Source organism: Eubalaena glacialis, chromosome 6 (genome assembly GCF_028564815.1).
Source record: "Eubalaena glacialis isolate mEubGla1 chromosome 6, mEubGla1.1.hap2.+ XY, whole genome shotgun sequence".
In the NCBI taxonomy this organism is placed as follows: Eukaryota; Metazoa; Chordata; class Mammalia; order Artiodactyla; family Balaenidae; genus Eubalaena; species Eubalaena glacialis.
Genome location: NC_083721.1, coordinates 80,758,176 through 80,770,936, shown reverse-complemented (window position 1 = coordinate 80,770,936; position 12,761 = coordinate 80,758,176). Strand labels below are relative to the sequence as shown.

The 12,761-nt window shown below is 43.0% G+C and overlaps 1 protein-coding gene across 9 annotated transcripts in view; it reads left to right on the top strand.

Annotated features, from left to right (window-relative positions):
- LPP (LIM domain containing preferred translocation partner in lipoma) overlaps positions 1-12,761 on the top strand; it is a 693,922-nt gene that overhangs the window by 60,476 nt on the left and 620,685 nt on the right. For 5 of the 9 annotated variants that reach the window (XM_061194348.1, XM_061194351.1, XM_061194349.1 and 2 more), the window contains one exon: positions 9,556-9,672. The exons of the other annotated variants lie outside the window; for them this stretch is intronic. The gene's annotated coding sequence lies outside the window, so the exon portion shown is untranslated. The remainder of the gene's footprint in view (positions 1-9,555; positions 9,673-12,761) is intronic. 9 annotated transcript variants of the gene reach the window in all.

Here is a 12,761-nt window from a genome sequence, read left to right as displayed (position 1 = left end):
TGCCTCCTGTAAACTCTGTGGTGAGGCGCCTTCAACCACCCCGTCAGATGGATTTAGAAGGCTCAGTGGGGGCCCGGAAGAGCTGGGGCTTCAAAGCCCCACCTTGCCTTGGGGACCCTGGTCCAAGGGTACCCCTCAGCCCTCCTCTTTTATTTACATTTGAATTCACACTTGCTGGCCCTTGCCCTGCTCCCTGTAATTCCTTTTAATGGGCTGGACTCCCCTGTAAGTACTCCAAGTTTCAATGGAGAAACTGGTCTCAGAGAAGTTAGGTGATTAGTCAATGTTAGATAGTGGCTGAGTCAGTTTGGGAATCCAAGATTCCTGACCGAGCCTCGTGCTCTGGCCACCAGGCCAAAGTGACCTAGCATGTGACCTCTTTTCCCGGGGTGTCTCATGGCGATCTTAGACTGCACTTGGCCTAAGCCTGGAGATGCTCAGAGATTATAGATGAAATCATCTGAAATTCACTCCTGAGGCTTCTTCACAAACTCCTCTTCAAATAGTTTGCAGTCTTTAGTTGCCAGTGTTGTTTTGTTTTCTGTTTTTTTTTTTTACACCTCTTTTAGCATCATCTCTTAAAAACAATGTTTTGTTTTTGCTCACTTGAATTTCTTTTAAAATTTCTCTTGTATATTACCCATTCATTTAGTCAACAAACATTTATTGAGTTCTTACTGTATGCCAGGCATTGTGCTAGGTGCCGGGGATGGATTCAAAGATAATTTGGAGGCGTATGGGAGTGGATAATTACAGCACAGTGAGATAAGTGCTATAATAGAGGGATATATAAGGAGCTAGAAATAGCACTATGAATAACATCTCTGAACAAATTGCCTTCTTTTTTTCCTTTTGGATTATTCCCTTATGTATATTGCCCAAAGTGGGATTACTGGGTCATTTAAAAGATGAAAACAATTTGGCACAAAAAGATGTAATGACTTTGCCTGGGGAATATAGCTCAATTTTCAACAGGGGGAAAAATTGTTGACAATTCCAGATTTAGATACTTCACCAGGAGGATTGGGCAGTTTTTATACTATTTCTATCAATGTGGTGGCTTTCAGGCGGAGCACCTATTCTAAACATGTCACCCCACATGTAGAAACACATATCCTTATATTTAATCTCACAGATTCCTTGTTAATGCTCACAAGAACCTAGCTATGTAAGTATGATCGTTTCCATTTTACAACTGAGGAAACTGTGCCTTCGTTAAAAGGAAGTGACTTGCTCAGCATTCCATAGTTAATTAGTGGAGAATCCAAGAATCAAGTGTAAGATCTTTTGATTCTATAACTCCTGTCCTGTACTCCATGCTCTTTTTACCAGCTGGGGGGTACTTATGCTCCAGCAAGGGCCTGGAATTCATTTCATTATCTGTAGAAACTCTTCTTGAGAAGGTCAGGATCTATGAGATAGGTATAGAAGTCCTAACCTCCAGAGGGTCCAGTGTCCCGCTGTACATTGACCTGAAAGGACCTGAAGGCCCTTTATTCCTGACTCTGGCCCAGGTCCTGAAAGGTTAGTGCATGGTCTTAGCACCGAAGCACAGAATCCCAAGGAAACCTGAGACCATGCCACAGTCCTGTTTTGAAACATTTATTATTTTCTTAGTATATTCAGCGGTATTTCCCTGACTTTAAATTCACTTATTTTGTTATTCATAATATTTTCCTGGTATTTTTGGCATTTAAGCAAAAACTCCTGCCCCTGCTACCCAGGGCTCATCATAACCAGATAGCAGTACCTATCCACTCTGAACACCCTTGATGTTCCCGCTCACTCATTTTCTCATCTTCATGCTGTAGCTCATGCTGTTCTTTTTGCCTGAGATGACCTCTCCCATCTTCATCCCTAGAACTCCTGCTCCTCCTGTAAACTTCTGCACAGATGCCACCTTCTGAATGAAGTAACCTCTGATCACCATCCGTTGCCTACCGTCCATACTCCCCTAGAAGCGATCTCTCTGTTCTGCTAACTCACAACACAGTGGGCCAGGAGGCAATAAAGTATAACTGTATGGTGCTTACAGGCATGGGATCTGGATTTGAGTCTTGGCTGTGATGCTTCCTAGCTGTGTGATTTGTTAGGTCAGTTAACCTGATGAGTTGCCTCATCTGTCAAGTGGGTACAAATAATCACACCAACCCACAGGTTGTTATGAAGATTTGTACTGTTATCTGTGCTTCTTCTATGGCACCTGCCATCACCTACTTTATGTTTTATCTCTATTTCTAGACTGGGAGCTCTTTAAGGGCAGGAAGGGTCACATCTTGCCTGTGCCTTTGACATATGGGACCTGCCACAAAGTCTCCTTTAAGGGAAAGGTTTCCTTGTAACATCACTGGTGACATCACTCAGTTCAGGCTCATTACAAGGCCCCAGTCACGTGGTGCCAGCCTGGCTGGGAGCTCTGTGATATGGAGCTTTGAGCACACATAGTATGTGGTGGATAGGCGTCTGGCTCCTGCTTCTTGAGTGACAGAAAAGAGGCTAGAGCTTGTGTTTAGCCTGTGTTCTTCTGGTTCATCAAATTGGGTAGTGCTGACATTTCCCTAAAGGCAGAATGGAAATCCTGTTTGGAACACGAGACTTGGTTTCTTTTCTGGGTCTTCCATGGGTGAGTGTTCCAGACTAGAGGAAAGTGTCAGTGGAGGGGTGGGTTTGGGGCAACTCTGAGGGTCACCCACTCCTCTGACTTCTCTGAGTGGGGCCACAGAGAAGGGGTCCCTCCAGAGGAAGCTTTTGTTTAGACACTCCCACCCTTGCTGTGCTTGGAAGCTGATTATGGAAGGGGATTCAGTTCCATCTAGCTTTCTCTTGTGTCATTTTCCAAAATGCAGTAGCCATGAGTCTCAAGTGCCAGTGTTTTAGCCTGGCACACAAGGTCCTCCATGTTCTGGCCGCAGCATTCCTTTCCAGCCTCATGTCCCACCACTTCCCTCCATGTTTTTTGCCACTGGCCTCACCAGATTAGTCACTTTCCCCAAGAAGAACACCCTGAACTCATCTCCTTAAGGCCTTAGCACACTGTGTTCTCTGGGCCTGTTTCCCTCCTCCTCATACGTGGAAATCCTCTTGGGTCTTCAGGCTCAGTTTAGAAGTCATCGTCGGCAGAGCTCTTCCTGACCCTCAAAAGGACACTGCACGTACTGGTACTTTGCACACTTTTCCTTCTGTCTTGTCGCGGGTGAGTGTGTCCCTCTTGAACCTGTGAGCTCTTTGAGAGCTTAAGGCATGTCTGACTCAGCGCCTATATCTGCGAGGCCCGTACACTGTGCCTTCTTAAGGACAGGAGGTGCCAGCAAATGCCTGTTTTGTGCACCTCTGAATGCAGGGCATCTGACATCGTGGCAGCTAACAGTTGCGCCGGGGGGTGTTCAGAAGCTCATACTAGGATTACCCGTGATCCATTTGATCATGAGCCCAGACATTTGAATAATGTTTTTGACTTGCCCTGATATTAGCTCACTGCTAACCTTTCTCAGGCCTGCTTCTCACCTGGCAGATGTCTGCTTAGTGCCAGGGCTCTGAGCTCTTTATTTCACTTAAGAACATAGCAGCAAGATCATATGGCAGCTTCTATTTTTAGTTTTTTGAGGAACCTCCATACAGTTTTCCATAGTGGCTGCACCAATTTATGTTCTCACCAACAATGTAGGATTGTTCCCTCTTCTCCATATGATCCAGCAATCCCACTCCTGGGTGTATATCCAGACAAAACTATAATTCGAAAAGATACATGTACCCCTATGTTTATAGCGGCACTATTCACAATAGCCAAGATATGGAAACAACCTAAAAGTCCATTGACAGATGAATGGATAAAGAAGATGTGCTATATATACACAATGGAATACTACTCAGCCATAAAAAAGAATGAAATAATGCCATTTGCAGCAACATGGATAGACCTAGAGATTACTATACTAAGTGAAGTAAGTCAGAAAGAAAAAAAACAAATATATGATATCACTTACATGTGAAATCTAAAATATGACACAAATGAACCTATCTACGAAACAGAAACAGCCTCACAGACATAGAGAACAGACTTGTGGTTGCCAAGGGGAAGGGGAGGTGGGGGAGGGATGGATTGCAAATTTGGAAGTAGCAGATGCAATCAATTATATATAGAATGGATAAACAACAAGGTCCTACTGTATAGCACAGGGAAGTATATTTAATATCCTGTGATAAACCATATTGGAAAAGAATATGAAAAAGAATATACATATATACATACATATATATATCTGAATCACTTTGCTGTACAGCAGAAGTTAACACAACATTGTAAATCAACTCTACTTCAATAAAATAAATTAAAAAAAAAGAACATAACAGCAAGGTGACATTCAAGAAGGATCTATCTGCTTTTAATGTGAACATTTTTTAGTTTGAAAGTTCAGACTTTGTTTTAAAATGTGAACATAGCAGAAGATTTTTTTTCAGGTATATTTCTGCCTCTAGCAGAATAGCTGTCCATAGTATAGTTTTAACTGCAAAATAATAAAACACAGGTCGTGGAGCTTGATTTTGAAGACTTGGGGTCAAGTCTGGGCTTTACCATTTACTAGCCCCCAAATCTTAGACAGTTGTTTGACCTCCCTGACCCTTAGTTTCCTCAGTGGACAATTGGGAAATCTTTTTCATAGGGCTGATGGGCAGTTTAAATGAGGTCTTGGGCATTAAATTGGGGTTTTTACTACTGTCTGGCTCATCAATTGGATTCGAAGGACATTTTTAGATAGCAGTTCCAAAGAGTTTGCTTTTGGTGGCAAATGCTTGGATGTGTAAGTTTTCAGGCATGTATTTTATTTTGTTTTATTTTTTAGATGACAAAATAAATGAATTTACAGTCAGGGGACACACAGTATCTAACAGACCTAGTGAGCATATATGGCTTATAAGACTCAGTTATAGTTCTAATAAATTAGAACCACAGAACCATCGGCTTTGAGAAATTGTAGATAGAAACTTTGGAAGATGAGGGGGTGAACATTGATTAATGCACACTGCCTGCAGGCTCTGTGCTTTGCATGCTGGGTACGGCATCCCAAGAAATGATTACATACACCCTGAGGGGTAGGTGATATTAGCCCCACTTTGAAGACAGGAAAGCTTGAGCTCAGGGAGGTTAAATAATTTACACAGGTCCCATAGCAAAGCCTTGAACTTCGCCCTGTACTTGTGATGGCCTCTAGAAATCCTTTCCATTTACAGAAGTGACAAGACCTGCCTTTATCCCTTCATTCCAGGGCAGCCACAAGTTCTGGGCGAGATAAAGCAGTGGAAATCGGCAGTCTTAATGTCCCATAACTTGTTTAATGAGTCTAGAAGAGTGTCTTGACTTTTCCTGCCAGGAATCTGCTCATTTGGAGCTCCTTTGACTATACTCATTCATCAGCCTTTACTTCTCTTTCTCCCTTTTGGGGAGATATTTGCCATTGGCCAGCTGCACTTTTGAGGTCAGGGATGTATTTGAAGATGACTTCATATTTTCTTTAAGAAAAAAATTACAGGTGGAAGTTAAATCTGTTGAGCATTTCCCATCATCTCCTCCAACATGTGGTAGTGGGAAGAGGCAGCACGGGGCTGGAAGGTAGGGAGTTCTCACCTGGCACCTGTCACTGGCCAGTGAGAGGACTTGGGCCAAGCCTTCCTTTCCCTTTCAGGGTTTCAGCGTCTTCATCTGTAAACAGTGAGGGCACCATCAGGTGACTCCTAAGATTTTAAAACTCTGCATGTCTTGTGGTGTGGAAACGATCAATTTCTGCTGAGCTGCGTAATCCTGCAGCTGTTTCTCTGCTACTTTTCAATCTTCAGGTTTAATCTATCCAACAATGTATAATTTTTTAAAGGGAAGCTTTTATAGACACTTCTGAAAATAAAATGGGGGGGAATAAATGGATGTTAAAAAATAGAAAACAACCAATTAAATGGTGTATAGTATGTAATTCTCCTTGGAAACTTGCGGAGAAATCGAGGCGCACTTTAACAACTGGTAATTTAAATTGCATTTGAACTCTGCTAATGGTTTGTTTGCATGAGAACTTCAATCATTTCACAGTGGTTTTTTAGCAGAACTGCTTGTTCTCTTTATGGAAAAGAAGAAAAAAAATTGTTAGAAGAAACGTTGACTATGGAGAAGGGGAACCGTGTTCATTTGTGCATGGAGAGAAGCTAGCCAGTGCCTGAAACACCGCCCCAGGCCCAAGGTGGAGAGCTTTGCCTTTCAGCGAAGTTTGAAAATCTGGGAAGTCTGCTGCCCTTTGCTGCTGTTGTAGAAACTGTTATGATTGATATCTCCCTCTGCAAGGAGAAGCTTAGGTTTCCTGGGGCTTAGAGGTGGGGTCTTTTTGTTTTTATTTATTTAGTTTTTTTGAGATTTCACTGTCCACAGAGCCAGTGTTGGACTCCTCACATTCCATCCCCTCAGCAAGTTGGAAATTATGCCTTTCTCTCATTTCAGTGAGATGGCTTTGAAATTTCGAATGCCCGTCAAGAGCGCTAGCTCTCAGGAAACACATTGCTTTGCTGGACTCACCTTGATTATACTCCATTTTCCCAACTTAGTTTCTTTCTGCTGTTGGGCTATATGCAAGAACTTTTTTTAAACATCTTTATTGGAGTATAATTGCTTTAAAATGGTGTGTTAGTTTCTGCTTTATAACAAAGTGAATCAGCTATACATATACATACATCCCCATATCTCCTCCCTCTCGCGTCTCCCTCCCATCCTCCCTATCCCACCCCTCTAGGTGGTCACAAAGCACGGAGCTGATCTCCCTGTGCTATGCGGCTGCTTCCCACTAGCTATCTATTTTACACTTGGTAGTGTATGTTATGTCCATGCCACTCTCTCACTTCGTCCCAGCTTACCCTTCCCCCTCCCCGTGTCCTCAAGTCCATTCTCTCCGTCTGCGTCTTTATTCCTGTCCTGCCCCTAGGTTCTTCAGAACCATTTTTTTTTTTTTTTTTTAGAATTCCATATATATGTGTTAGCATACAGTATTTATTTTTCTCTTTCTGACTTACTTCACTCTGTATGACAGACTCTAGGTCCATCCACCTCACTACAAATAACTCAATTTCATTTCTTTTTATGGCTGAGTAATATTCCATTGTATATATGTGCCACATCTTCTTTATCCATTCATCTGTCAATGGACACTTAGGTTGCTTCCATGACCTGGCTATTGTAAATAGTGCTGCAGTGAACATTGTGGTACATGACTCTTTTTGTTTTTTTTTTTTTTATATCATCTTTATTGGAGTATAATTGCTTTACAATGGTGTGTTAGTTTCTGCTTTATAACAAAGTGAATCAGTTATACATATACATATGTTCCCATATCTCTTCCCTCTTGCGTCTCCCTCCCTCCCACCCTCCCTATCCCACCCCTCTAGGTGGTCACAAAGCACCGAGCTGATCTCCCTGTGCTATGCGACTGCTTCCCACTAGCTATCTATTTTACATTTAGTAGTGTATATATGTCCATGCCACTCTCTCACCCTGTCACATCTTACCCTGCCCCCTCCCCATATCCCCAAGTCCATTCTCTAGTAGGTCTGTGTCTTTATTCCCGTCTTGCCACTAGGTTCTTCATGACCTTTTTTTTTTTTTTTTCTTCCCTTAGATTCCATATATATGTGTTAGCATACTGTATTTGTTTTTCTCTTTCTGACTTACTTCACTCTGTATGACAGACTCTAACTCCATCCACCTCACTACAAATACCTCCATTTCGTTTCTTTTTATGGCTGAGTAATATTCCATTGTATATATGTGCCACATCTTCTTTATCCATTCATTCGATGATGGACACTTAGGTTGCTTCCATGTCCTGGCTATTGTAAATAGAGCTGCAATGAACATTTTGGTACATGACTCTTTTTGAATTATGGTTTTCTCAGGGTATATGCCCAGTAGTGGGATTGCTGGGTCGTATGGTAGTCCTATTTTTAGTTTTTTAAGGAACCTCCATACTGTTCTCCATAGGGGCTGTATCAATTTACATTCCCACCAACAGTGTAAGAGGGTTCCCTTTTCTCCACACCCTCTCCAGCATTTATTGTTTGTAATTTTTTATAATGGCCATTCTGACCGGTGTGAGGTGATACCTCATTGTAGTTTTGATTTGCATTTCTCTAATGATTAGTGATGTTGAGCATCCTTTCATGTGTTTATGCAAGAGCTTTGAAGCGGGTGTTCTGAGGTCTGGGTGTGTAAGTCCTGGTTTTCCTCCAAAGCTGATTGCATGGCTGATGGCAGGTCTCTGGCCAGTGAGTGTCGGTGACCTCTTCTGTTACAGTGGCCGTACCTCGGTCCAGTGGAGCGAGCCCTGGACTTGAGCCCTGGGCTGCCTGCCACTCACTAATGGTGCGCTCCTGGGTGGCCACCTCCCTCCTCTGGCCCCCAGGTTCTTCTCCTGTCAGTTGGAAGAGTTGAAGTGGGTCATTTTTAAGGTCTCTCTCAACTTTGAACTTGTACAGGTATTTGAAGATTGAATGGGATCATATTCACAAAACAGTTGTATGATTGGTTCAATAATGTTTCAAATGACAGCAATGAAAATGGGAGTAGTCATTTTTCTGGTATGTGGATTTCCCCTGTGTCTACAAAAGACACATTTTGTAACAACCAGCTACCCTGGAATACTTGTCTGTTGGAATATATATTGAAGAATCCAAAATACTGATAGTTCTTTTTTTTTTTAAAGTATTTGTTTTTATTTATTTATTTATGGCTGTGTTGGGTCTTCGTTTCTGTGCGAGGGCTTTCTCTAGTTGTGGCAAGCGGGGGCCACTCTTCATCACGGTGCACGGACCTCTCACTATCGCGGCCTCTCTTGTTGCGGAGCACAGGCTCCAGACGCGCAGGCTCAGTAGTTGTGGCTCACGGGCCCAGCTGCTCCGCGGCATGTGGGATCTTCCCAGACCAGGGCTCGAACCCGTGTCCCCTGCATTGGCAGGCGGACTCTCAACCACTGCGCCACTAGGGAAGCCCATACTGATAGTTCTTAATGAAATAAAGCCAGTAATGAGGACTTCCCAGGAAGCATCAAGGTTGTCCAGCCCTCTGCTGCTCACTGGCTCTCATTTTTTGGGCAAGGAAACTAAGGTTCACAGCGGCCACTAGATCCCATAGTTAGAAATCTATCTCCAAACTCATATGCCTTGTCTCTTTTTATTTATTGTAGTTCAGATTTTGCTGTTAGTTTTTTCTTGCCTAAAATGTGAGTATCTAATTGATCTATCTCTTTCACTTCTGATATTATGATGAAGCTATATTCCCCCCAAAAGCTGAGGTATGAACACTGGGGTACCAGCATTCTCTTTCCTCATCATTCTAAGGCACATTAGTGAAATAGAAGTGCCAGGAGCTGACTGGCAGCTTAGGAGATACAGAGGTCAGCCACTAGATTTGCGGGTTTCAAGCCTGGTATTCCCAGTATGGTTTACCCAGTAAGTTCATAAACTTGGGAAGTTCTACAGCTGGTAAGATCCTAGAGATTCATAAGCAACCTCGTTCTCCCATTTCCACAGGTGGGAACATTGAGGAAACAGAACTGAAGACAGAATCCAGTCACCTGATTCCAGTTTAGTGCTTTCTCCATTGTTCTACAGGGCACTCATCAGAGGGAAGATATTTTTCCTCAGTTGGTGAGTCCTATGCAAAGAAGAAAACTTTTTCCTTTTATAATCAATATGCATATTTTAATGAGTTTTAAAAATCAGTGGTTTCCATTTAAAGCATGGGCACTGGTAACTAGGGTGGACTAAGAACTAAGAAGAACAAAAATATTCTTCCTGTCTTCTTGAGCTGATTTCGTTGGCAATGGACAGGATATAATAATGCTAATAAAATGTGTGGCAAAGCAAGGGCAGGACTCAGCTCTTGGAAGGTGGCAGGAAGAGAAATTGGAAGAAGATTTGGACGAATGAGGATTTTAGATTGCCAATAATTGCATTGCTTCCTTCTTTCTCCTTTGTCATGGAGGGAAGTGTTCTTGAAATTGAAGGACCAGAAAGAAAGTGTCAATGAACAGTGTTATGGGCATTTCTGAGGAAAAGAAGTCATAGTATTGAGCTGCTCTTGCTTACCCCGGTGCAAGAGGCTTCTTCTGTGATCTTATTGTATTTTCACATCAACCCTTTGAGGTAGGGGAAGCTAAATTCGCTTAGTCAAGGGTGTGCACCTATGTCTTAAAGGGCCTGCACGGGCTCCACAGGGATCTGAGTTTGAATCCTGGAATCCTGTTGCACACTCAGAAAGGAGAATGGTGAGCAGGTAAGGGAAACTTTCCCTTGTGTTTTGGAATTCCTCTGTGTTTATAGCAGGTAGAACATCGTATTCTAGAAAAGAATCGATGATATGGGATACCCTGGGCTGTAGGGGGATCTGAGGAAAATAGCTGGGGGATTCTGGGAAAGGCTTCTATTTAGAATTCTAGATTTGTGCTCTCCATTTCCAGGGCCAGTCCCTATATGCCCCGCCTCTGGCTTTTTACCAGATAAATAATATGTGTTGCCATGATCATGGTGTAGTTTTTCAAAAGGGAGCAGATGCTGTAGTGATCCATAAAACCTAATTTCATTTAAAAGTATGGCTGAGTTTACAGTTACATTTTGTCACCCTTTGTTTTCTTAATCAATGTATCTTAAAAGAACACCGGGTTTTCTTTGCACCTAAGGATCTGCATAAGATGAAAGGCTGGAAACCACTGCTTGGACTCTTAAACATTTTAGTCTGTTAACATTTCAAACATGGTCTGAGATGTCTTGCCCCAAGCATACACTTTGAGCATCAGATGTAAATCTTTGTTCTCCGCTCTACTGCCTGAGTTTTTTCAGTACTTAAAATTAAATTGTGATGAATATGAAGCCTTGTACTTGGATTCAAACAAAAAATCGAGTGTGTCATGACAGAATGGGAGAGAGCACCTTACCAGGAGCACGTTGGAAGAAACTCAGAAGTGTCTGTTGTCCATAAGCTAATTATGAGCCAACAGTGGCCTTTGTCTTCCAAAACACTGATGCAGCCTCAGGCTGCAGTACAGAGAGAACAATGTGGGGGGGTGACCCTGCCAGAAGCCGGCAAGTCCCGAGGTAAGGTGGGCCTTAGGCTCAGTTTGAGCAGGACCTGGGCTCTGTTTCTCTGCAGTGCTCCTTGCTCTGCCCTCTTGTGTGTGTGTTGGCTTCATCCGCAGGATGTTTCCCCTCTTGCTCATGAGCTGGCTGCCTGCTGTCACCTGGAAGCTTATGGCAGCTCCACAGTGGAGAAGAGGTGGTTCCTCCAAAGAGTATGTGAGTGCTGATAGGGGGCAGGGAGAGCACTAAGGCTTTGTGGGCGACCATGAACCTTTTGTTTACCCTCCTGTTGGGGCTCTCCTAGGGTATGGGACTTTAGTCCTTGCCTCCTCCTCTGAAAGGGACGTTAGCCAACTGGCCTCTCCACACTAGGATGCTGAGAGGACCGGAAATGATGTCCCACTGTTACAGGAATGAGATCCGGAAAAGGCAGGATGCTGGGCACACATGACAATGGCCTTTAAGAATATAAAATGCAGTCAGAAGATGGGCAGCATCTCCTGCTCATATGTGTAGCTCCACAGGCTAGTAGGATCTCTGGCACATAATAGGTGCACAGTGCATTTTCCTGGGTAGAAAGACTAAATCCAAAGGTAGTGACTGGCCCTTTTCCTGAGGGTGTTCTATCAGTTGCTGACCAATTCTCTGTTGGAAAGCTTTAGGAATTCTAGCACAGATGAGGCTGAACTGCCTGGTTGTATGAGAATGAAACAAATAACTGGACAGAAATAGGCTTCTGGGACCAGTACACCTTAAGAAGTTTGCGAATGCATAAAAAGGTAGCGAGTAGCGTGGCATGGGGTATCAGAAGACCTGCCAAATATTAGATGTGCAACCCTAGAAAACAACATCCCTCCACCTTCATTCCCCTGATCAGAGAATTAGGAATAATAATCGTTGTCCTGCCCACGTCTCGTGTTTGTTTAGAGCAAGTGGGTTGATAGATTGATAGATGCCAACTTGTTTTGCAAACTGTAAAGTATGGTCCATACATGATAGGTCGTTACAGTTGTTTTCTTCTTTAGTTTCAACATAAAGAATATAAAGAAAAATAAGACATTGACTATAAAGAAAAATATTGATCTTAAATATAAAGAAACATAAGACAATGTAATGTGCAATCCCCTGCACTGTTCCTGGTGCATAGTATATGCTCAGTGTGTGCCCTTCCTTCCAACTCTGTACCCCCATCATCCCCAGGATGGATGGGCAGTAATTTGTCCTCTGTCTTGGAAAGGAGCTAGATCTGGAACCTAGCTTAATGATCATGGTTGAAGTTGAGATGAAGTTGTGTATCATGATTACTTTCCATATTTGTTTTTGCTCTAGGCAGCAGGAGGTGGAGGGAGGTAGATTCAGAGACTGAGGAAGTCTCAGCGCTTTGAGAAATTCCCTAGAAGCTACAGTCTAGCCATTTGGGACTTGCATTGTTTGATTAGATAATCACACCTTCTGCTCTAGGCGTGACTGGCCTAGTGGGAGTCAGGAAGGAAATTATTTCCCTCTGTTGATACTAGCATACAATTGTTGATGGTAGCCAAGGGCTTTCAGTTTTAATATTTCCTCTTTGGTCCTCAGAAGAATCAGGTATTACTCTCCGCCGGAAGCAAAGCATTGGTCACTTCCGTCAGAGGTGAAGGTCTTGGCTCCCTCCAATCTGT